This window comes from Macaca fascicularis, chromosome 3 (genome assembly GCF_037993035.2).
Source record: "Macaca fascicularis isolate 582-1 chromosome 3, T2T-MFA8v1.1".
NCBI lineage: Eukaryota > Metazoa > Chordata > Mammalia > Primates > Cercopithecidae > Macaca > Macaca fascicularis.
The window spans coordinates 165,962,076-165,986,696 of record NC_088377.1 but is presented as its reverse complement, the minus strand read 5'-3'; the positions used below and the strand labels follow the sequence as shown (position 1 = coordinate 165,986,696).

The following is a 24,621-nucleotide window of genomic DNA, read 5'->3' as shown; positions in this document are numbered from 1 at the left end:
ACGTAATAGTTGAACATATTTATGAGGCATATGGGATATTTGATTATTACACATACACATGCATACAATGCATAATAATCAAATGAGGGTAATTAGGATATCCATCAGCACCTCACAATTGTATCATTTCCTTGTATAGAAACATTCCAAATCTCCTCTAGCTATTTTGAAATATACAATAAATTACTGTTAATCATAGTCCCCATGCTATGCTATCAGACACTAGAACTTATTCCTTCTATCAAACTGTATTTTTATAGCCATTAACCAACTCCTCTTCATTTCCTCCTCCTCAGAACTCTTCCCAGCCTCTGGCAACTATCATTCAACTCACTACCTTCATGAGATCAATTTTTTAGATCCCTAAAATGAGTGAGAACATGCAATGTTTGTTTTTTTGTGCCTGGTTAACTTCACTTAACATAAGGTCCTCTCATTCCATTCTTGTTGCTGACAATGATAGGGTGCCATTCTTTTGTATGACAAAATAATATTTCATTGTGTATAAATACATTTTCTTTATTTATTCATCCCTTGATGGACACAGGTTGACTCCATATCTTAGCTTTTGTGAATAGTGCTGCAATAAACATAGTGCTGATATCTCTTCAGTATATTTATTTTTTATATTGTGTATATATATCTAATAGTGGAATTGCTGAATCATACGGCAATTCTATTTTTAGTTTTCTCAGGAACCTCCATACTGTCCTCCACAGTGGCACACCATATTAGTTCGTTCTCATGCTGTTATGAAGAAATACCTGAGACTGGGTGATTTATAAGGAAAAGATGTTTAATTGACTCACAGTTCTGCAGGGCCAGGGAAGTCTCAGGAAACTTACAGTCATGGCAGAAAGGGAAGCAAACATGTCGTTCTTCACATGGCAGTAGCAAGGAGAAGTGCAGAGCAAAGCGGGAGGGGAGAAGCCCCTTATAAAACCATCAGCTCCCATGAGAATTCACTCACTATCACAAGAACAGCATAAGGGTAACTGCCCCCATGATTAAATTACCTTCCACTGGGTCCCTTCCGTGACACTTGGGGATTATGGAAACTACAATTCCAGTTGAGGTTTGGGTGGGGATACAGCCAAACCATATCATGTACTTATTTACATACCCGCCAACAGTGTACAAGGGATTCCCTTTCTCCACATCCTTGACAGCATTTGTTATTTTCTGCATTTTAAATAACAGCCATTTTAATTAGGATGAGATATCTCATTGTGGTTTTAATTTGCATTTCTGCGATTAGTGATGTTGAGCATTTTTTCATATACCCTTGGCCATTTATATGTCTTCTTGTGAGAAATATCTATTCAGATTTGCCCATATTAATCTCTTGTATGAATAGTTTGCAAATATTTTTTCTATTCTATAAGTTGTCTCTTCACTTTATTGTTTTTTTTGCTGTGCAGAAGCTTTTAACTTGATATAATCTCATTTGTCTATTTTTGCTTTTTTGTCGCCATTGCTTTTGAGGTCTTGCACAAAAAATTTTTGCCCAGGCCAATGTCCTGAAGTACTTTCCTAATGTTTTCTCTAGTAGTTTCACAGTTTCAGGTTTTACATTTAAGGCTTTAATCCATTTTGGTTTGGTTTTCATATATGGTGAAAAATAGGTTATAGTTTCATTCTTCTACATATATAAATATCCAGTTTTCCCACCACTTATTGAAGGATTTGTTCTAGTGCCTTTATAAAAAAAATAAGTGGGCTATAAATCCACAGATTAATTTCTGGGTCTGTATTCTGTTCCATTGTTCTATGTGCCTGTTTTCATGCCAGTACCATGCTGTTTTGGTTACTACACCTTTGTAGTGTATTTTGAAGTCAGATAGGGTGAAGCCTCCAGCTTTTTTGTTGTTGTTGTTCAGGACTGTGTTGGCTGTCTAGAATCATTTGCTGTTTCATACAAATTTTAGGATTTTTTTCATTTTTGTGAAGAATGTAATTGGTATTTTGATAGAGATTGTTTTGACAACATTAATTCTTCCAATCCATAACCATGAAATATCTTTTTATCTTTTTTTCTTGAAAGAAAACTCTATTTCTTCACTTCCTATTCACTTCACTGAAGTCTGAGGATCTTCCTTCATTTTATCTACCAAATTATTATGCAAAAAAAGTCATCAATTTCCTGCTTATTTCCAAACCCATTGGACAAGTTTCAGCCTTCATTTACTGATAAGTTATCAAGAAAGAATACTTCCATCTTTTAATTCATGCTACTTCTGAAGCAAAAACGAATCAGTTATTTCTTTCCCTGGCCTAAAATACATATCAAATAAAGGGAAGGCTTCGTTGTTAAGATTAGGAAAGCTCAATCAAATCTCTATATTCTCTAAAGAAAATTGCTACACTACCTTACTTATTGTCTTACTTTCCATGTCAATTACAATCAGACAAATAAATAGCAGTCTTTCATTATTTTTATTAGTAGCCAAGTGGAAAAGAAAAATGATATATTTGGAGTTTTGCAACAGTGAAGTCTTGCACAGATATTTTACTGAACCTGTTTGCTCATCTACAATATGACAATAATGATGATTTCTACCTCATAGAATTGCTTAAAGGCTAAAATAAAACATTATGGTGGGCAAAAAGCTATTTTTAAATGTTTAAAAGTGCTGGAATTTGTTTGCTATAATTATTCAAGTTCTGGCAGTCTGATATGATATAGAATAATTACTTCTTAATCAAAAAATGAATTTCCTGTGTATGGAAACTCCAAATACAATCATTTGTTGCCCATTCTCCACCAATTTTTTCTCTGGCCTTTAGGGGAAATTGGAAGGCTCATAGCAGCCAGACAAAGTTAGCAAAGAAAAAAGTAAGTTTCAATGAAAATTAGAGGCAAAGTCTGAATGCTTTTGCCTCTACTCTGATCTGGTTCAGTGGAATCAGAAAGATTGCTGTATAAAAATTACAGTTATTACAGTCCTTACTGTTTGCAGAAGAGGAAACCCTGGCCTGAGGAGATAAATTGACCGGCCCAAAGTTACTTTTATGGCAAATAGTTGATTTTCTATCCTCTAAACTCAGAATCTGAGAGGTTAACAACCAACTTTCATGTACAGAACAGAAAAATAAGAAGTAGACATGCCAGAAGGCACAGATAGTTAATTATTAAGTCAGAATTTCTCATCTATAAAGCAGAAATAGTATTTCTCAAAGAGGAATAAACATATCAAAGGGTTGTTAACATAATTAAATAGATTACTTAAATAAAAATACTTGAAGAAATGCCTGGTTCATAGAAGTTGCTCAATTAATGTTCCTTACCTTAATTATAGACCATTGGTGCCAGGGTTATAAATCTAACATCTAATTTACCCTGGCAAAAATAAACTTTATGTGTATTTACTAAGTAAGAAATACTACTTTCCTGTTTTGTGCCCACTGAGCACCAAAATTCATATAGTATTCAGGAAAGTATCTAAATGTGGCAAATTTATAACAATTATGAGTTCTTTACCTTGGAATTTGATGAAAAGGAATAAATGATTTATTGAAAATAAATGGACCTACAGCATGGGAGTTTTGAAAACAGTTCATAACCTAAAAAACACTAATGTATAGTGATCTGAATATTCTGATATCAGCTTTTAATTGTTTTTTACTAAAGAGTAGGTAATACATTTAGTCAATGCATTTCACTAAAATGGTTATAAGCAGAACAAGAAGAAGATGAAGGGAAGAGATTTTCAGATTCACTAAGGGAAAGCATTCCAGGCAGTGCAACAGCCTTGAAGTGGGAGCATGACTGTTAGATAGAAAACAGACTGTGCCCAATGCATATAAAGGAGAAAGGCATACAAGGTCAGGGACACAGAAGGATTCTAAAACATGAAGGGCCTTGTAGGTCAAAAAGAACTTAAATTTTTACTCTGAGTGCAATAGGCAGAGGAGTGACATGATTTTAGGTTCTTTGGAAATCTTCCTGACTCCTATGCTGAAAATAAGCTATGGAGAGTATGGGGCAAAGGGTACAAGCAGACAGCTCAGTTAGAAAACTATTACAGCAGTTCAGGCAATAGAATCTCACACACACAATGAAAATGCTTCCAAAAATAACAGTGGAGCAGAAAAAATAAAGAATAAAGGAGAGTGTAAATATGTGAGCAAATCTAAAAGAATATTGACCTTATAAAACAACAGTAATAGAGGGGTTTAAATAAATTGAGAAATAAAATGTATGGCAGTAACATCATAAAAGGTGAGAGAGATTCTAAGGTCCTAGCATTGTTGGTAGGTTATAAAACTATTAGTATGTTAGACTTTGAGTCAAGAAGAAGTGCTGTTTTGGGTGGTCAGTAAACAAAGAGTAAAGTGTTATGTAATTAATAACCTAATAGAGGAGAAAAGCAAAATAAATATTATTAACTCAAAGAAACCTAGAAAAAGTCTATGAAATATAGAAAACAAATAAGATAGCAAATTCATACTAAATACATTAGTAATTATATTAGTCTACACATTCTGAATGAAAAACAAATAATCCAGTTAGAAGACTTTATTAGTCTGCTAAGGCTGCCATGACAAAGCACCACAGACTAGGTGGTTTATACAACACAAATTTATTTCTCAAAGTTCTGGCGGTTAGAAGTCCAAGATCAAGACATAAGCTATGAAGTGAGGCTTAGACTTAGACTTCTAAGGCCTCTCTCCACAGCTGATAGACAGTTACCTTCTATGTCTTCACATGGTCTTCCCTTTGTCTGTGCCCACATTTTCTCTTATTATAGGCGCACAAGTCATATTGGATTACAGCCCACCCTAATAACCTCATTTTGATTTAATTACCTTTTTAAAGACCCTATCTCCAAATACAATCACCTTTTGAGGTACTGGGGGTTAAAGCTTCAACACGAATTTTTGTAAGAGGCAATTCAGCCCATTACAAAGACAAACACCAAAAAAGCCCTCAGCTTTGTTTATGACGTATACACCTTTAATATAAGGATATAGAAAGATCAGAAATGATATACTGTGCAAATACTAACCACAAACAAACAACAAAAAATGCTGGCCTAGATATACTTGCATTAAAGAAGAATCCAAAGCAAAAATCATTATGAACAACAAATAAAAATGTTTCATAATGATGAAGTCACCAGTCAGCCAGAAAACTATCATAGAGTTCTAATTATATGAAAATTTGAAAGCATTAAGAAAAAATAATAGATAAAACCATAATCATAAAGGAAAATGATAACATGCTTTTGATCAGTAACTGATAGAATAAGCAGACAAAAAAAATAAGAATATAAATCAGTTTTGACCTAACCTATATTAAACCTTTAAATACTGAAAGACTACATTACACAATCTTTTCAAGAAATCACATAAGAAAATTGGAAAGAAAAAAGAAAGTGTCAACAGATTTCCAAGAGTTAACTAAAAAGGTTGTGTTCTCTGGCTATGTTAGAATTAAGCTCAAACTCAGTATAAGTAGCTAGAAAGTAGCCAATGGTTCATAATTTAAAATGTATATCTAAATACATATGAATAAAAAAGGGAAATTTTAAAACTGAATCAAAACCTGTGGATGCAGCTAAGTCTGTGCTCAGAGGAATTTTTCTAGACTTAAATATGTATATTAGTAAAGAAGAAAGGCTTAAATGGAATGTTCTATGTATTTGTCTCAAAAATTGAAAGTATAGCAACAAATTTAGTTCAAAGAAAATGGAAGGAAATAAGAAGTAATGTTAATGAATTATTAATAAACATACAATAGAAATAATCAAAGTAAAAATTTGATTTGAAAAGACTCATAAAAGTGATACACTACTGATGAAACTAATAAAGAAAAGAGAAGTAGAACAAAGTAACCTGATACAGATGCTTCAGTTTTAAAAAATCACAAGTTATTATGGACAACTTCACATTAATATATTTTATATGTTAAATAAGATAGATAAAGTCCTCAGTTAGCCTTATTTTATGTTTTTGTTTGTTTGTTTGTTTGAGGTGGAGTTTTGCTCTTGTTGCCCAGGCTGGAGTGCAATGGCACTGCCTCAGCTCACTGGAATCTCTGCCTCCTGAGTTCAAGCGATTCTCCTGCCTCAGCCTCCCAAGTAGCTGGAATTACAGGCACCCACCACCACACCCAGCTAATTTTTGTATTTTTAGTAGAGACGGGGTTTCGCCGTGTTGGTCAGGCTGGTCTTGAACTCCTGACCTCAGGTGATCCACCCACCTCGGCCTCCCAAAGTGCTGGGATTACAACATTTTAATGCACTAACAACGACACTGCCTTTAGACTGGATAGTTTATCAGCTGTACAAATTGGAAAAATTAAATATGGGAATACAGAAGATTTTTATTTTTCTTCTCTTCTGGTTTCTTTTCCTAGACTTGTCACGTTTTCAATGGTTGTTATGTCCTCTTTGCCTGCTGGGAGATGTTCATTTATTTGATAATGTGTTTTTGTTACCAAGTTTTGGATTTTGCTTTAATTAACATCTACTTAATAAATATTTGTTTATTACCTTTATGTGTCAAATGGTGTGCTAGAAGCTATAGTGCCTATTACAAACAAGATATAATCCTGTTGGGCTCTCAAATTGTAACTGGAGTGAAAGCAAATGGAGAAAGAGAGGCATATGTAAATATGCTGTCAGGAGGACTTGAGAAGATTGCTCCAAAAAAAAAAAAAATCAGGGAAGAATGCATGATGCTTGACATAAGTTCTAGAGGAAAAATTAGAACAATACAAAAAATATGTTGAGAACAGAACTTTGGATTCAGGAGTGAGAGCAAATCTGAAGGTCTGAAGACATATGTGCATGCAGATAAAGTTTAATATCTTACAACTCTCCTCCTCTCTGCTATGCTTATTAAATATTGGATTTTGCTTTACTGTTGAGCTAAGAATGAGTTTCAACTATTTACTGGTCCTTGTAGCTGGTTGGCTTCCTCCAGCCTGTGTTCTCTTTGACATCTGTGATTTTTTTTATTATTATTATTATTTGTGGCATACGGTGGAGAAGGAAACAGATTTACACTTTTGTCTTTGGCAGAAAAAGTCATTTTCTTGTTTGATTTTAAACTGAAAATATTACGCAATGGTGCCTCCTATTTAAATATAATATTAAAATGTCCCTTTTATCATCCTTGACCCTACACTTTCATGCCACTCAGGTTTACTTAACAGTGACTATCACCTGAGGTGCACAAGAAGAATTCAGACTTTTCATCTTTTTCTCCAGAGAAATTTCTTAGCTCACAGCTTTATACATTCATTCAGTGAAGCATCTATTGACTTCCTTTTACGTGACAAACAGGACATCACGAATGTGAGTAAAACAGCCTTTTACCTCGAAGAACTGCATCCGTGGTCTTGCGATCCTCACACTGTCTTCTCTACCTTCAGGAATTAGTTGTATCTAGAAAAAGTTCCCAGGCAATTTAGCTAATGTATAAAGTCAAGGTGGTTTTAGAGTATTTGCAATGTACAGAAAGGCTGTCAAGTTTTATAGAAACTAGTAAAGAAGCAAAACTCACAGGTTTGATGCCTTGACACTGCTACTGTTAGGAAGTCTAGAGTCTGAAAATGAAATTCTGTCATTGCACTTATTACGATATTAATGTCTAAGACCCATGTTGACAAGTGGGCAGAACACATTTATGTTATACAACCCTTTTCTGTAACGTAATTGATCTTTCAAAATTTACTACATTGGCCTTGGGTTGCTACTCAGAAAAATTACCCTAAAACTTACATTCTCCTGCCAAATGTAAGACCTTCCAGGTAACCTAATGATATCATAGAGATTGACAGTACTATTGCGCACATATGAAAGAGTATGAATGAAAGAAAAATCTGCCTGGTTTCCTCATATCATCTTTTACAGGAAATATGGAGTCTCACAGACTTTTCATTATGGGAAACCTATCTGTCATTTCTTGTCATCCTATGATAGAGTAATTCAGTCTGTAATCAAATAAGCCTGGAAGTCATTTTTATTTATGTTTCAAATGGTAAAATATGGCTGTCTTAGGGCAGAGAAGAACGAAAAATCACAAACTTCAGCTAGTGATCATTAAGAACTCTATTCTTGCATGTATCCAATCTTTTATCCTAAGTCTTATTTTCAGAGTCTTGACTACCAGGAGACAATTCTTCTACCTTCTTCCTACTAAGTCAGCTGTGTGCTTCTTCAAATTAGCCCTATTTGGTGAGTGTCCTTATGTCCCTCTGTAAATGCCTCTAAGAAAAACTATCGCACAGTCAAAAAAGAACTCAAGACATATAGGAAAATAAAATCACGTGATTTTTCAGAACCATCCTTTGTTTTTTCATCATATTTATCACTGACTTTTAGCTAAAATCTCAAAGAAAAATGAAAATTCCAATGTGATAATTAAAAATACCAATATATTTATTATTAAATTTCCTTTTCGATAGTGTTAGCAGCCTACAACCACTTGGAAAAAAAAAAAAAAAAAAGTGTTTTGGCCAAAATGCATGCCATCCAAAGAAAGAAAGATAACTAAAAGTAAACAGAGTGAGATGAGGAACAATATTACCTTGTGAAAACAGCAGTCTGTTTCATTTCTTATGACCTGTAATGCAAAAAAAAGTAAACATTTGTCAAGTTTATAAAGAAATAATATAGAAAGTTATTTCAGATAAGCCCAAAAATTTTCCCAAACAATAGAATTCTATAATATTTTCAAACACTGAAATATTTATTTAAATATTTTATCATTTTATTCTTACTGAATGCTAAATCAGTAAGATTTTCTCTTCTTATGCACATCATCAGAAAACAGAACAGCACAATGGTTCATTTGGCTCTGCATAAGCATCTCCTTCTAGAGAAAAATGAAATCTTCCTTAGATTACAGGAACAAGTATAAACGGGAATTAAAGGGGAAGAAAAGGTAATCAACAAAAAAGCAACAGGCCGATCTTTATCTGAGCTAGTAAAGTTTGACAGCTTCTAGAATCCAACTACTTGCCACTATATATAGCATATGTTGAAGTCTGAACGAGAGCCAGAAACTGGAAACAGAGATGCCCGCAAAAAATGTATGTGTGGAAAGTCTGAGGTTTACAGAGGTGCATAGGGTGTTCTATCAGCCTGATTTTCAGAAAAGCTGGTGAATCCGTCACTGGCTTCCTCTTATCATGGCTGCACGCTAAAAATGGAGGCGATTAATATGCTAAGTAGGAAAAGCTTGGCTGTCAGTTGCCTGCATTCAGCTGCCAGAACCTTGAAATTAGGTCATGGCCGCCAGGGAAAATTCCTTCTCAGATGGCAGGCTGCGTAAACATGTTAACAGACCTAGACAGGAGGAAACACCTCCCAAAGTACCCAAAGTGATGGGAATGATATGCACTATAAAATTACATCAACCTGTGATTCCAAGACCTTTCGATATGGAACCAAGAAACACAGTTGTAAACTTCGCACCTCTGTTTTCATTCTGCCCTTGAAAAGGAACAGAAAGAAACAAATCTCTTTTCTAATTTTTCCAACTATTTCCTCAATAGCTTGAATATTTAGCATTGTAAGTATTGGATTTCTGTCAATGAGCACAATTCCTAATAGTTTTAAAATGTTAGGACTCTATCTTCATGTAAGTCATGGCAATCCTGAAAGGTATGTGTCTGTGTGTGTGTAGATATATGTGTGTATGTGTATGCATACCCACATTTATATGCATCTTTATATAAGGGATGGCATTCCTGAAAGGTGTGTTTGTAGGAGTGTGTGTGTGTGTGTGTGTGTGTGTGTGTGTATGTGTATATATACATATGCAAGAAATTGCTGTTGAAGTCACAAATATTCATGAGGAATCATTTATAATACCTGTGTTTTACCATCTTCAAAATAATGAAGTATATTTTCAAGTAGTCTAGCTGAAATATTGTTAGGATGTTTTGCTAAAATGCCATAGACTTTGGTGATTAAATAAAACCCTTTATTCCTAAGTTAATAATATTGGAAAAACTTGAGGCTAAAAGATACTTTTATTTATGAAAAGGGAATCAGTGTATAATAGTAGAAAGACCATCAGTAAAACGTTCAAGAACAAGAGTGTAAGTTCTGCCTTTTTTATTCATTTGCTTTTTAACCGTAGGCCTCACTTTATTTATCTGTAAAATAATTAGTTAGAAATAGTTAAAAATAGATTATTTCTATATCTACTTATACCGATAAGCCCTCAAGATCATTTTATTTGAATAACAAACACTAATGAGAAAAGAAATTGAAGCTCCTAGTATTTGCATACACTATTAATTCACAAAGGGTTACATGTCATCACTTATGTTGTGTACTAAGATAGTAACAACTACAATGACAGTTGAATATAGGCTTGCAAAATATAGAAGGCATCAAGAGATCAAATTGGGCTTTAGATTTCAACACCCTTTCTTTAGCAGAAATAATTTATTGTCCATGTTTCCCGCCCGTAACAGTAGAGCCACCTTTTGCAGGGGGAAAAAATTGTCCCTTTAGTTAAGTGTCTCTGCATCCATTAGAGGTGAGTTGTTGAATGCATAGGTATTTACAATGATTAAGTCTACAAATTGTAAATCTGAAAATTCTCATGATGAACATGTGGAAGCATAAAATTCCAGTTCAGGTTCTTAAGTGACTACAGTTTCATAATTTGACATGTTTTAGTTTTTGCAGGACTGTAGCACCAACCTATATCCAATCAATCCAAATGCCAACCCACTATGCAGTTTTATTGGAGTAACAGTAGAGCAGCTCTTAATTCTCCAAAGAAGGCTTGAGAGTTTTTAGGGTCAGTTATATATAGTTTTAAAAAAAAAATCCTTAATATTCAGTATTACTTATTGGGCACCAGTAACTCAGAAAAGGGTGACTTGGTTACCTGTGAAATAACAGATCTATATACAGGCTGAGGTCTGAAATCTGAGACGGTTTCTCAGACTGAAAAGAATTCCCAAACTCCCCTTAATGAACTTTTCATTTTATAATTCTTCAGATTTTTCCCTTAACAAAATTTCTAGTGGTGGATAGGAGGCAGGACTAGCTTGCAGCTCTGGCTTGGACAGACAAAGCAACATGTAGTGACTCACATCGTGAACTTTTGCTCCAAGAACTTCCACAGGAAGATACCAGGAAAGCTAAGATAATCCACAAGCCATTTGAAGGAACTGGATTGCTGCTGTAGTCTCCCTGAGATGCTGAAAAACTGTGCATCCGTTTGCTTTCTCAGTGGAGAGGCTGGTGGTCTGGGGCTAGTTCTCAGCCCTGATCTCTAGCTGCCTGGTAATAGAGTCAGTGCTCTTTGCGGGGCATGGTGGGAGTGAGACTGGCTTTTAGAATTGTGGGCTGTGTGGAAGTGGGGTGAGGCCTGTGCCTGGCAGCTTTCCCCCACTTCCCTGGTGACCTGTATGACTCAGCAGAGGCAGCCATAATCCCTCTGGGAACATAACTCCATTGGCCTGGGAACCACACCCCCATCCCCCATAGCAGCTATCGCAAGCCCCTCTTAAGGAGAATCTGAGCTCAAACAAGCCTATCCCTGCCCCAACCTGGTGGTTTTTCTTGACCAGTCCTGGTTACCAAAGACAAAGGACATATCTCTCGGGAACTCTATGGCCCTGCCCACTGCCTGAGAAACATGAATACTTAACCAGGTGACCCTACGACAAGTTTGCAACCTCCCTAGAGGTACTCCCTAGAGTACCACAGCTGATGCACTCTTGAAAGTACTACATCCTGGTTGGAGGTCCACTAACACAAAACCAGCACACTGAACAAAAATACAACCAAGGACCCCCACAGAGTCCATTTCACTCCCCTGCTACCTCCACCATAGCAGGTACTGGTATCCATGGCTGAAAGAACTGAAGATGAAGCATATCACAGGACTCCTTGCAGACACTCCCCAGTACAAGCACAGAGCCATGTAGCTTCACTGAGTGGCTAGACCCAGAAGAGCAAAAACAATCACTGCAGTTTGGCTCTCAGGAAACCCCATTCCTAGGGGAAGGGCGAGAACACCACATCAAGGGATCACCTATAGGACAAAAGAATTTGAACAGGAGCCATTGAGTCCAAGATCTTTTCTCTGACATAGTCTACCCAAATGAGAAGAAACCAGAAAAAGAATTCTGGTAATATTACAAAACAAGGTTCTTTAACACCCCCAAAGATCACACCAGCTCACCAGCAATGGATCCAAACCCAGATGAAATCTCTGAATTGCCAGAAAAAGAATTCAGAAGATTGATTATTAAGCTAATCAAGGAGGCACAAGAGAAAAGTGAACTCCAACTTAAGAAATACAAAACAAAACAAAACAAAACCATGATTCAGGATAAAAAAGAACAAGTCTTTAGTGAAACAGATAGCATAAATAGAAAACAATCACAACTTCTGGAAATTAAAGACACATTTAGAGATGTCCAGTGCAAAATGCACTGGAAAGTCTCAACAATAGAATCAAACAAACAGAAGATAAAACTTCAGAGCTTGAAGACAAGGCTTTCTAATTAACACAATCTGTCAAAGACAAAAAAAAAAAAAGAATAATTTTTTAAAAATGGGACAAAGTCTCCAAGAAGTTTGTGACTATGTTAAGTGTCCAAACCTAAGAAAAATTGGTATTTCTGAGGAAGAAGAGAAATCTAAAAGCTTGGAAAATATATTTGAGGGAATAATTAAGGAACACTTTCCCAGCCTTGCTAGAGATATAGACCTTCAAATACAAGAAACTCAAAGAACACCTGGGAAATTCATCACAAAAAGATCATTGCCTAGGTAAATGTTCATCAGGTTATCTAAAGTCTAGATGAATGAAATAATCTTAAAAGCCATGATGTAAAAGCATCAGGTAACCTATAAAGGAAAATCTATCAAAGTAACAGCAGATTTCTCAGCATAAACCCTACAGCTAGAAGGGATTGGGGTCCTATTTTTAGCCTCCTTAAAGGAAGCAATTATTATCAGCCAAGAATTTTGCATCCAGCAAAACTAAGCTTCATAAATGAAGGAAAGATACAGTCTTTTCCAGACAAATAAATGCTAAGAGAATTCACCACTACCAAGCCAACACTACAAGAACTGCTAAAGGGAGCTCCAAGTCTTAAAACAAATCCTTGAAATACACCAAAATAGAACCTGCTCAAAGCATAGGTCTCACAGGACCTATGTAACAATAACACAATGAAAAGAAAAAAACACAAACAAGGTATTCAGGCAACAAATAGCACGATGAATAGAATAGTACCTCACATCTCAGTACTAACATTGAATGTGAATGGCCTAAATGTTCCACTTAAAAGTTACAGAATGGCAGAATGATAAGAATTCACCAACTAAGTGTTTGCTCTTTAGGAGACTCACTTAACACATAAGGACTCACATAAACTTAAGGTAAAGGGGTGGAAAAAAATATTCCATGCAAATAGACACCAAAAGTGAGCAGAAATAGCTACTCTTACATCAGACAAAATATACTTTAAAGCACCAGCAGTTCAAAAAAGACAAAGAGGGTCATTATATAATAATGAAAGGACTAGTCCAACAGGAAAATATCACATTCCTAAATGTATATGCACCTGTACTAGTCCATTTTCACACTGCTGATAAAGACATACCTGAGACTGGAGAGAAAAAGAGGTTTAATGGACTCACAGCTCCACATGGCTGGGTTGATCTCACAATCATGACAGACGGTGAAAGGCGTATCTCACATGGTAGCAGACAAGAGAAGAAGAACTTGTGCAGGGAAACACCCATTTTTAAAACCATCAGATCTCATGAGACTCATTCACTATCACGAGAACAGCACAGAAAAGATCCACCCCCACAATTCAATCATCTCCCACCGAGTTCCTCCCACGACATGTGGGAACCATGGGAGTTACAATTCAGGATGAGAGTTGGGTGGGGACACAACCAAGTCATATCAGCACCTGACAGCAGAGCCCACAAATTCATAAAACAATTACTACAAGACCTGAGAAATGAGATAGATGGCAACAAATAATAGTGGGAGACTTTAATACTCCACTGAAAGCACTAGACAGGTCATCAAGACAGAAAGTCACAAAGAAACAATGAATTTAACTTATACCCTACGACAAATGGACTTAATAGAATTTACGGAAGTTCTACCCAATAACTGCAGAATATACATTCTATTCATCAGCACATGGAACATTCTCCAAGATAGACCACATGATAGGCCACAAAACACGTCTCAGTAAATGTAAGAAAATTGAAATTACATCAAGTACTCTCTAAGACCATAGTGGAGTAATATTGGAAATCAACTGGAACCCCCCAAACCGTGGAAATTAAATAACCTGCTCCTAAATGATCACTGGTTCAACAATGAAATCAAGATGGAAATTAAAAAATTCTTTGAACTAAATGATAATAGTGACACACCTATCAAAACCTCCGGGATACTGCAAAAGCAGTTCTAAGAGGAAAGTTCATAGCATTAAATGCCTATATCAAAAAGTCTGAAAGAGCACAAATAAACAATCTAAGATCACACCTCATAAAGCTGGAGAAACAAGCACAATCCAAACCCAAACCCAGCAGAAGAACAGAAATAACCAAGACAAGAACAGAACTAAATGAAATTGAAACAAAAAAAATGCAAAAGATAAATGAAACAAATAGCTGGTTCTTTGAAAAGATAAATAAAGTTGATAGGCCATTAGTGAGATTAACCAGGAAAAGAAGAAAGATGATCCAAACAAGCTCAATTAGAAACAAAATGGGAGATATTACAACTGATACCACAGAAACACAAAAAATTATGCAAGGCTACTATGAACACCTTCACACACATAAACTAGAAAACCTAGAGGAGATTCAACAGTTCCTGGAAATATACAACCCTCCTAGATTAAACCAGGAAGATATAGAATCTCTGAACAGACCAATAATAAGCAACAAGATTTAAATGGTAATAAAATAATTGCCAATTTAAAAAAATCCAGGACCAGATGGATTCACAGCTGAATTCTGTCAGACATTCAGAGAATTGGTACCAATCCTGTTGACACTATTCCACATGATAGAGAAAGATGAAATCCTCCCTAAATCATTCTATGAAGCCAGTATCACCATAGTACCACAACCAGGGAAGGAGATAACAAAAAATGAAAACTGCAGGCCAATATCCCGGATGAATATAGATCCAAAAATCCTCAACAAAATACTAGCTAACCAATCCAATAGCATATGAGAAAGATAATGCACCATGATTAAGTGGGTTTCATACCAGGGATGCAGGGATGGTTTAACATTTACAAGTCAATAAGCATGATATGCCACATAAACATAATTAAAAACAAAAATTATGTGATCACCTCAATAATCACAGAAAAAGCATTTGACAAAATTCAGCATCCCTTTATGATTAAAACCCCCAGCAAAATTGGCATAGAAGAGACATACCTTAAGGTAATAAAAGCCATCTATGACAAACCCACAGCCAATATTATACTGAACAAGGAAAAGTTTAAAGCATTCCCCCTCAGAACTGGAACAAGACAAGGACACCCACTTTCACCACTTTTATTCAACACAGTACTGGAAGTTCTAGGCAGAGCAATCAGACAAGGGAAAGAAATAAAGAGCATCCAAATCAGTAAAGAGAAAGTCAAACTGTCGCTGTTTGCTGATGACATGATTGTCTACCTAGAAAACGCTAAAGAATCCTCCAAAAAGCTCCTAGAAGTGGTAAATGAATTCAGAAAAATACAAAATCAATGTACACAAATCAGTAGCTCTGCTATACACCAACAGCAACTAAGCTGAGAATGAAATCAAGAACTCAACCCCTTTTACAATAGCTGCAAAACAACAATAATAATAATAATAATAGTAAAATACATAGGAATATACCTAACCAAGGAAGTGAAAGACCCCTAAAAGGAAAACTACAAAACATTGCTGAAAGAAATCATTGATGACACAAACATATGGAAACACATTACATGCCCATGGATGAGTAGAATCAATATTGTGAAAATGACCATACTGCCAAAAGCAATTTACAAATTCAATGTAATTCCCATTAAAATACCCCCATTATTCTTCACAGAATTGTGAAAAAAAATTCTAAAAATCATATGAAACCCAAAAAGAGCCAAAGCAAGATCAAGTGAAAAGAACAAACCTGAAGGCATCACACTACCTGACTTCAAACTGTACATGGTACTGGTATAAAACAACATGGTACTGGTACAAAAATAGACATATAGACCAATGCAGCAGAATAGAGAACCTAGAAATAAACCCAAATACTTACAGACAACTGATCTTCAACAAAGCAAACAAAAATATAAAGTGGGGAAAAGGACACCCTATTCAACAAATATTGCTGGACTAATTGGCATACTACATGTAGAGGAATGAAACTGGATTCTGATCTCTCTCCTTACACAAAAATCAACTCAAGATGGGTTAAAGACTTAAATCTAAGACCTGAAACCATAAAAATTCTAGAAGATAACATAAAAAAACCCGTTCTAGGCATTGGCTTAGGCAAAGACTTCATGAAAAAGAACCCAACAGCAAATGCAACACAAAGGAAGATAAATAGATGGGATTTAATTAAACTAAAAAGCTTCTGCACAACAAAAGAAATAGCAGAGTTAATATACAACCCACAGAGTTGGAGAAAGTCTTCACAATCTATACATCCAACAAAGGACTAGTATCCAGCATCTACAAAGAATTCATACAAATCAGTAAGAAAAAACAAGCAATCCCATCAAAAAGTGGGCTAAAGATACGAACAGACAATTCTCAAAAGAAGATATACAAATGACCAGCAAGCATGTAGAAAAATGCTCAACATTACTAATGATCAGGGAAATGCAAATCAAAACCACCTTTCTCCTGCAAGAATGGCCACAATCAAAAAATAATAGATGTTGGTGTGGATGTGGTGAAAATGGAATATTTTTATACTGCTAGTAGAAATGTGAACTAGTACAAGCACTATGGAAAACTGTGGAAATTCCTTAAAGAACTAAAAGTAGATCTACCATTTGATTCATGAATCCCACTACTAGTTATCTACAAAATGCCCATCAGTCAATGAATAGATAAAGAAAATGTGGTGTATATATATGTGTTATATAGGTGTGTGTGTGTGTATATATATATATGTGTTTGTGTGTGTGTGTGTTTATATTCAATGGAATACTACTCAGCCATAAAAAGGAATAAAATAATGCAATTCACAGCAACTTGGATGAAATTGGAGACTGTAATTCTAAGTAAAGTAACTTAGGAATGGAAAACCAAACATCATAGTTTCTCATTCATAAGTGGGTGCTAAGCTATGGGGATGCAAAGGTGTAAGAATGATACAATGGACTTTGGTCACTCGGGGGAAAGGGTGGAAAGGTAGTGAGGGAGAAAATAATACACGTTGGGTACGGTGTACACTACTTGGGTGATAGGTGCACCAAAATCTCAGAAGTCGCCACCAAAGAACTTATTCATATAATCAAATACCACCTGTTCCCCCAAAAACCTATTGAAATAAAAATAAATTTTAAAAAAGTAGTAAATGTCAGCCATAGTTGACATGGTGCTTTCATATTCTTCCAAACCATATTCATAAAATTAGAAAACAAATAGTGGAAACCTATCATATCTCTACTGGAACATATACATCTAAATAGTTTTTCTAAATTTCTAATATTTTCATGTTATATTTATTAGAGAGTTACTGTGAATCCCTCCACATTATCTAGTGTATCCAGTCTCTATTGAGAGGGTTTTAAATCTTCTCCTCATCCTGCTCTCTCTTCCCTGAGCATACTTGCCCAAACTCTCCTTCCAGATAAAGAGAGTCCTGGAAGAACTAAAGCAAGCTCTGTTTCTAGGGGTAATGGTGGAGGTGGCCATGGGCTAACACTGACCCCACAGTGTGTGATGAAGAGGGAGAACTGAAAGGATTGCCTGAGAGTAAAACCAGAACGAGAAACCACGTAGAAATAACTTCTTATTATTGGTTTTGGGTAGACTCTCTTATAAAGGGCCAATGCAGCTGGTGATTTTAAGTCAAAGCCAATGCTCATTTACCATCCTGAAAATTCACTATAAGATTAGCCGGTATGCATGGGTTCTGAATGCTGAGTAAAAGGTGAAGCCTGAAAAAAATAAAAAATAAAATAAAATAAAAAACAAGGACGTGGTTGGGAAGATGTTAGTCAAAGGATGCACCACTTCGGTTAAATAAGAAAAATAAGTTCAAAATTGTACAATATAATGACTATACTTAATAACAATGTATTTTATTCTTGAAAATCACTAGGAGAGTAGATTTTAAGTGTTCTCACCACAAAAATATAAGTATGTAAGCTAATGAATATGTTAATTAACTCAATTTAGCCATTCCACAGTGTATATGTATTTCTAAACATCAAGTTGTACATGATAAGTATACATAATTTTTTGTCAATTAAAATACAAGCATGCCTCCATTTATCACCCTGTGGTTTCTTGTGCTTTGCAGGTATTGCATTATTTTACAGATTAAACATATGGCAACCAGCTTCAAGCAAACTATTGGCAACATTTTCCAACAGCATTGGTATTTCTGTGTCACATTTTGGTCATTCTTGCAATATTTCAACTGATTCATTATTATTATATGTTATGATAATTTGGGATCAGTCATTTTTGATGTTATTATTGTAATTTATTTGGGGTGCCAGGAACCATGCCCATATAAGACAGTGAACTTGATAAATGTGTGCATTCTGACGGATCCACGAGCTGAGCATTCCTCCATCTCTCTCCCTATTTTGGGGGGCTACCCTTTTCCTTAAGACACAATGATATTGAAGTTAACCCAGTTAATAACCCTACAATGGCCTCTAAATGTTCAAGTGAAAGAAAGAGTTGCATACCTCTCGCCTTAAATCAAAAGCTAGAAATGATTAAACTTAGTGAGGCACAGTGAAAGCTGAGGTATGCCATCAACATAGAGGCAAGACCCTTCATCAGCAGAAAAGATTGTGATTCACTTAAGGCTTAGAAGACCATTATCATTTTTAAGCAATAAAGTATTTTCTAATTAATACCAGTTGTGAATGCAAAGGAAAAGTTCTTGAAGGAAATTAAAAGCACTACTTCAGGGGACACATGAATGATTAAGAAAATAGCCTTATTGGTGATACGAAGAAAGCTTTAGTGGTCTGGATAGAAGATTAAACATCCACAACATTCCCTTAAGCCAAAGCCTAATCCAGATGAGATTAGGCTATGAAGGCTGAGAGAAGGAGGAAGCTGCAGAAGAAAAGCTCAAAGCTACCAGATGTTGGTTCATGAGGTTTAAGGAAAGAGGCCATCTTTGTTACATGAAAGTGCAAGGCGAAGCAGTAAGCGTTGACGTAGAAGCTGCAGCCAGTTATTCAGAAGCTCTAGCTAAAATCATTGATGAGGGTGGCTACACTAAACAACAGATTTTTAATGTAGACCAAATAGCCTTCTATTGGAAGAAGATGCCATCATCTGGCTAGAGAGAAGTCAATAACTGGCTTCAAAGCTTCCAAAGACAGGCTGACTCTCTCGTAAGGGGCTAATGCAGCTGGTGACTTTAAGCAGAAGCCAATGCTCATATACCATCCTGAAAATCCCAGGACCCTTCAGAATTATGAAAAATCAACTCTACTTGGGCTCTATAAATGGAACAATAAAGCATGGATGACAGCACACATGTTTACAGCATGGTTTATTGTATATTTTAAGCCCACTGATGAGACCTACTGCTCAGAAGATTCCTTTCAAAATATTACTGGTCACTGATGATGTGCCTAGTCACCCAAGGGCTTTGATAGAGATGTATAAGGAGATTAATGTTGTTTTCATGCTTGCTAACCCAACATGCAGTCTGCAGCCCATGTATTAAGTAGTAATTTTGACACTCAAGCCTTATTATTTAAGAAATACATTTTGTAAGGCTATTGTTACCATAGACAGTGATGCCTCTGACTGATGTGAGCAAGGTAAATTGACAACCTTCTGGAAAGTATATGGCATCACCAGTCTAGATGCCATTTAAGTAATCATGATTCATGGGAGAAAGTCAAAATATCAATATTAGCAGGAGTTTGGAAGAACTAGATTGAAACCCTCATGGATAATTTTTGGAGGAGTTCAAAACTTTAGTGGAGGAAGTAACTGCAGATGGGGTGAAAACAGCCAAAAAAACTAGAATTAAAAGTGAAGCCTGAAGATGTGAATAAATGGCTTCAATTTCATGATCAGTCCCGAATGGATGAATAGCTGCTTCTTACAGATGAGCAAAGAAAATAGTTTCTTGAGATAGAACGTACTCATGGTGAAGATGCTGTGAATGTTATTAAAATGACAACAAAGGATTTAGAATATGTCAAAACTTAGTTGACAAATAAAAGGCAGGGTTTGAGAGGATCATTTCTGATTTTGAAAGAACATCTACTGTGGGTAAAATGCTATTAAACAACATTGCTAGCTACAGAGAAATCTTTTGTGAAAGGAACAGTCAATTGATATGGCAAGCTCCATTGTTTTATTTTTAAAAATGGCTACAGCCATCTCAGCCTTTAGCAGCCACCACCCTGATCAGTCAGCAGCCATCAACATAGAGGCAAGACCCTTCATCAGCAGAAAAGATTATGTTTCACTGAAGGCTTGACTATTAGCATTTTTTAGAAAAAAAAGTATCTTCCGGCCGAGCGCGGTGGCTCACACCTGTAATCCCAGCACTTTGGGAGGCCAAGGCAGGCGGATCACAAGGTCAGGAGATCGAGACCATCCTGGCTAACACGGCGAAACCCCGTCTCTTCTAAAAATACAAAAAATTAGCCGGGCTTGGCGGCGGGCGCCTGTAGTCCCAGCTGCTGGGGAGGCTGAGGCAGGAGAATGGAGTGAACCCAGGAGGCTGAGCTTTCAGTGAGCCGAGATCGCACCACTGCACTCCAGCCTGGGCGACAGAGCGAGACTCTGTCTAAGAAAAAAAAAAGAAAGAAAGAAAGAAAAAAAAAGAAAAGAAAAAAGAAAGAAAGTATTTTCTAATTAAGGTATGTGCACTTCTTAGACATAATGCTATTGCACACTTAATGGATGACAGTGTAGTGTAGACATAGTTTTTATATGCTTTGGGGAATTAAAAAAACTGTGATGTCACTAGAATGCTGTGATCTGGAACAAACTTGCAATATCTCCAAGGTATGCCTGTGTTATGTCCTTGAAAATTGCTAAAAAAGAGTAGATTTTACATGTTTTCACTACAAAAAAAAATGATGTGTGTGAGGTCATGCGTGTGTCAGTTATCTAAATTTAGCCATTCCATTGTATTACAATATTTCAAAACAGCATGTTATACTTGATAAACACATGCACTGTTTTGGACAATTAAAAATTAAATTAAAAGAACAAGGCTATGGAGAGAGAGGTAGAGGTGTTTATTCTCTTTCTTTCATTTTTTAAATGAAAGACTGCATGACCCACAGATAGAGATGCACCATTAAGGACAGAGTCATATTGGGTAATTTTCTAAATTGTCACTTTCTAGGAACGAACTATTAGCAGGGACTTTAGTAGGCTTTTAAGCCTTATTTCCCATGTCATTTATATACTTTCACATCCTATAATTTGTCTGCTGTGACCAGCGATGCCAACATCTATTTGTGCCATGCTACCCTGCTAACTAGTTTCAAAGTTGGAGCCAATCCTCCTTTTAACCGCTGCTGCTGCTATGCCTGAGAGCTTACTACAGAGGAAGTGAATATAGTTATTAATATTTTATTTGTAAACATCACCTCTGATGGGTTTAAGAACAAACTGCAGAAGCAAGCAGTTGATAGCAAAGTCATTTGGGTTCATAAATGGCAGAATGTCCATGAGCTAAGACTCCTGTTTAGTGGGTCCTTGCCAACTGTTCAAATATTTTGTAGCCTATGCTAGACTCTTTTGTCACTTTCATCAATATCTCAGTGTGACATACCAAATCTGACTCAAACAACTCACATGTTACATTAGAGAATTAAGATACAGAAAAGGAAATAAAATGTTTATGAACTGGATTAAATGAACAGAATAAATGTAATGGGGATAAATATACATTTTATATCTAACTACCAAAATTGTTTTACAAATTAGCAGATCAAAATATATACTGTAGAGCAGGACATATTTTTAAAGCTCAATATTTCTGCTAATTATCAACCACATTATTTTGTGTCTCCCGCAAGAAATTAAAGTTTTCCTATTTTACAAATATGACTCTTTTCCTTTGCTTAAAACTGTGTGCTAAGCAATGAATGGTTAAGATAATAAAGAAATGCTCCCAGGCGATTGTATAAAGAATGAATAATTTATGAGTCAACAGTCTTCCTTGTACAACTGAAGTTATCCTCAGTGATATAAAAGCATTCCAAAAGTCAGGGGAAGAGAATACATGAATTTTCTGTGTAATTTGAGAGAGAATAGTACACTGTGATCAATTAAGACCTTTTGCAATTAACTCTACTTGGTATCTAATAAACCAAATAATATTCATATTAATTGACATCCTGAATACTCCATAGTGCCAGTGAGCCACAGCAGTGTGTGAAATTATGTATGTGACTCTTTCTCTTTCCTGATGTTTTTCTCCTTGCCCATCTCCTCCTTCTAAAACTTCTGAAATTGTAAATACAATTGTAAATACAAGTTTTAGAAGGAGGAGATGGGCAAGGAGAAAAACATCAGGAAAGAGAAAGAAAAAAATTACAATTCTATAGTTAAGAATACAGATAAAGGAGATATCCTACTTTGTTTTTCCTTCCTCTACTCAAACTCTTTGAAGATTCTAAAGAGATGGAACCAAAATAAAAAAGAAAAAGAAAAAGAGAGCTAGTTACTGTTTCCTTGCTTATAAATTGTAACAATAGCAATAAACTTCACAAAGGTACAGTGATGACCCAGATTAGGTCTGTGTGGTTGAGGATGAATGTGATTACTCCACAAATTGCCATAATTTAGTATTAGTTGAGTCACAGACCAGAAAACTGAGAAAGCATATTTTCGTAATTACAGAAAGGTGTAAAACACCTGAAATAATTATATCCACATTTTAAAATTTAAGCTTCATGTGATTGTGATTGCAAAGGTTTGAAAATACTTTGGTTGATTGCAGTGGTTCACACCTCTAATCTCAGCACTCTGAGAGGTCAACACAGGAAGATCATTTGAGTCCAGTAGTTTGAGACCACCCTGGGCAATATACTGAGACCTTGTCTCTACAAAGAATTAACATAATTAACCAAAGTGGAGGTCTGTGTCTAAAGCTCCAGCTACTTGTGACTGATGGGAAGATCACTCGAGCAGGGGAGGTCTAGGCTACAGTGAGCTGTAATTATGCCACTGCACTCCAGCCTCGGTGACACAACGAGACCCTGTGTCAAAATAAGTAAATAAATAAATAAAAAGAAAAGAAAAAGAAAATACTTTGAAACATGCCATTCCATTCTCTTTTTTTTCAGTACTCCTAATTTTTAATTGTAACTGAAAAGGTCATTCTTTCATCCTAAACATTTGAAAGAAAAGCATCTAAGAATTGCAGGTATCTGCTACACACATACATAAGTTGCTGTTGCTTTTCTCTACTTTGTTCCACCAAAATTCTTAAAAGAATAATGTTGGAAATTTCTGAGGGGGCGCACAAGATGGCCGAATAGGAACAGCTGACCCTCGAGTAGCCTAACTGGGAGACATCCCCCACTAGGTGCAGACTGACACCTCACACCTCACACGGCCAGGTACACCTCTGAGATGAAGCTTCCAGAGCAGCAATCAGACAGCAACACTTGCTGTTCAGCAACATTCTCTCTTCTGCAGCCTCCGCTGCTGATACCCGACCTCAAGCAAACTCCAACAGACCTGCAGCTGAGGATCTGACTGTTAGAAGGAAAACTAACAAACAGAAAGAACATCCACACCAAAACCCCATCTGTACATCACCATCATCAAAGACCAAAGGTAGATAAAACCACAAAGATGGGAAAAAAGCAGTGCAGAAAAGCTGGAAACTCAAACAGAGCTCCTCTCCCCCTCCAAAAGAATGCAGCTCTTCACCAGCAATGTAACGAAGCTGGACAGAGAATGACTTTGACGAGTTGAGAGAAGAAGACTTCAGTCCATCAAACTTCTCAGAGCTAAAGGAGGAACTACAACCCAGTGCAAAGAAACAAAGAACCTTGAAAAAAGATTTGACAAATGGATAATTAGAATAACTAATGCAGAGAAGTCCATAAACGACCTGATAGAGATGAAAACCATCACACAAGAACTATGTGACAAATGCGCAAGCTTCAGTAACTGCCTCAATCAACTGCAAGAAAGAGTATCAGTGATTGAAGATCAAATGAATGAAATTAAGTGAGAAGAGAAGTTTAGAGAAAGAAGAGTAAAAAGAAATGAACAAAGCCTCCAAGAAATATGGGAATATGTGAAAAAACCAAATCTACATCTCATTGGTGTACCTGAAAGTGAGAGGGAGAATGGAACTAAGTTGGAAAACACTCTTCAGGGTATTATCCAGGAGAACTTCCCCAACCTAGTAAGGCAGGCCGACATTCAAATTCAGGAAATACAGAGAACGCCACAAAGATAC

General features: G+C 36.0%; 1 long non-coding RNA gene across 1 annotated transcript; it reads right to left on the bottom strand.

Moving 5' to 3' along the window:
- Positions 1-778: 778 nt before the first annotated feature.
- On the bottom strand, positions 779-8,574 carry LOC135970225 (uncharacterized). Its single transcript, XR_012433231.1, has 3 exons — positions 8,539-8,574; positions 7,326-7,394; positions 779-2,107 (listed from the first exon to the last, which is right to left on the bottom strand). It is a non-coding gene; the product is annotated as an uncharacterized lncRNA (long non-coding RNA).
- Positions 8,575-24,621: the final 16,047 nt, after the last annotated feature.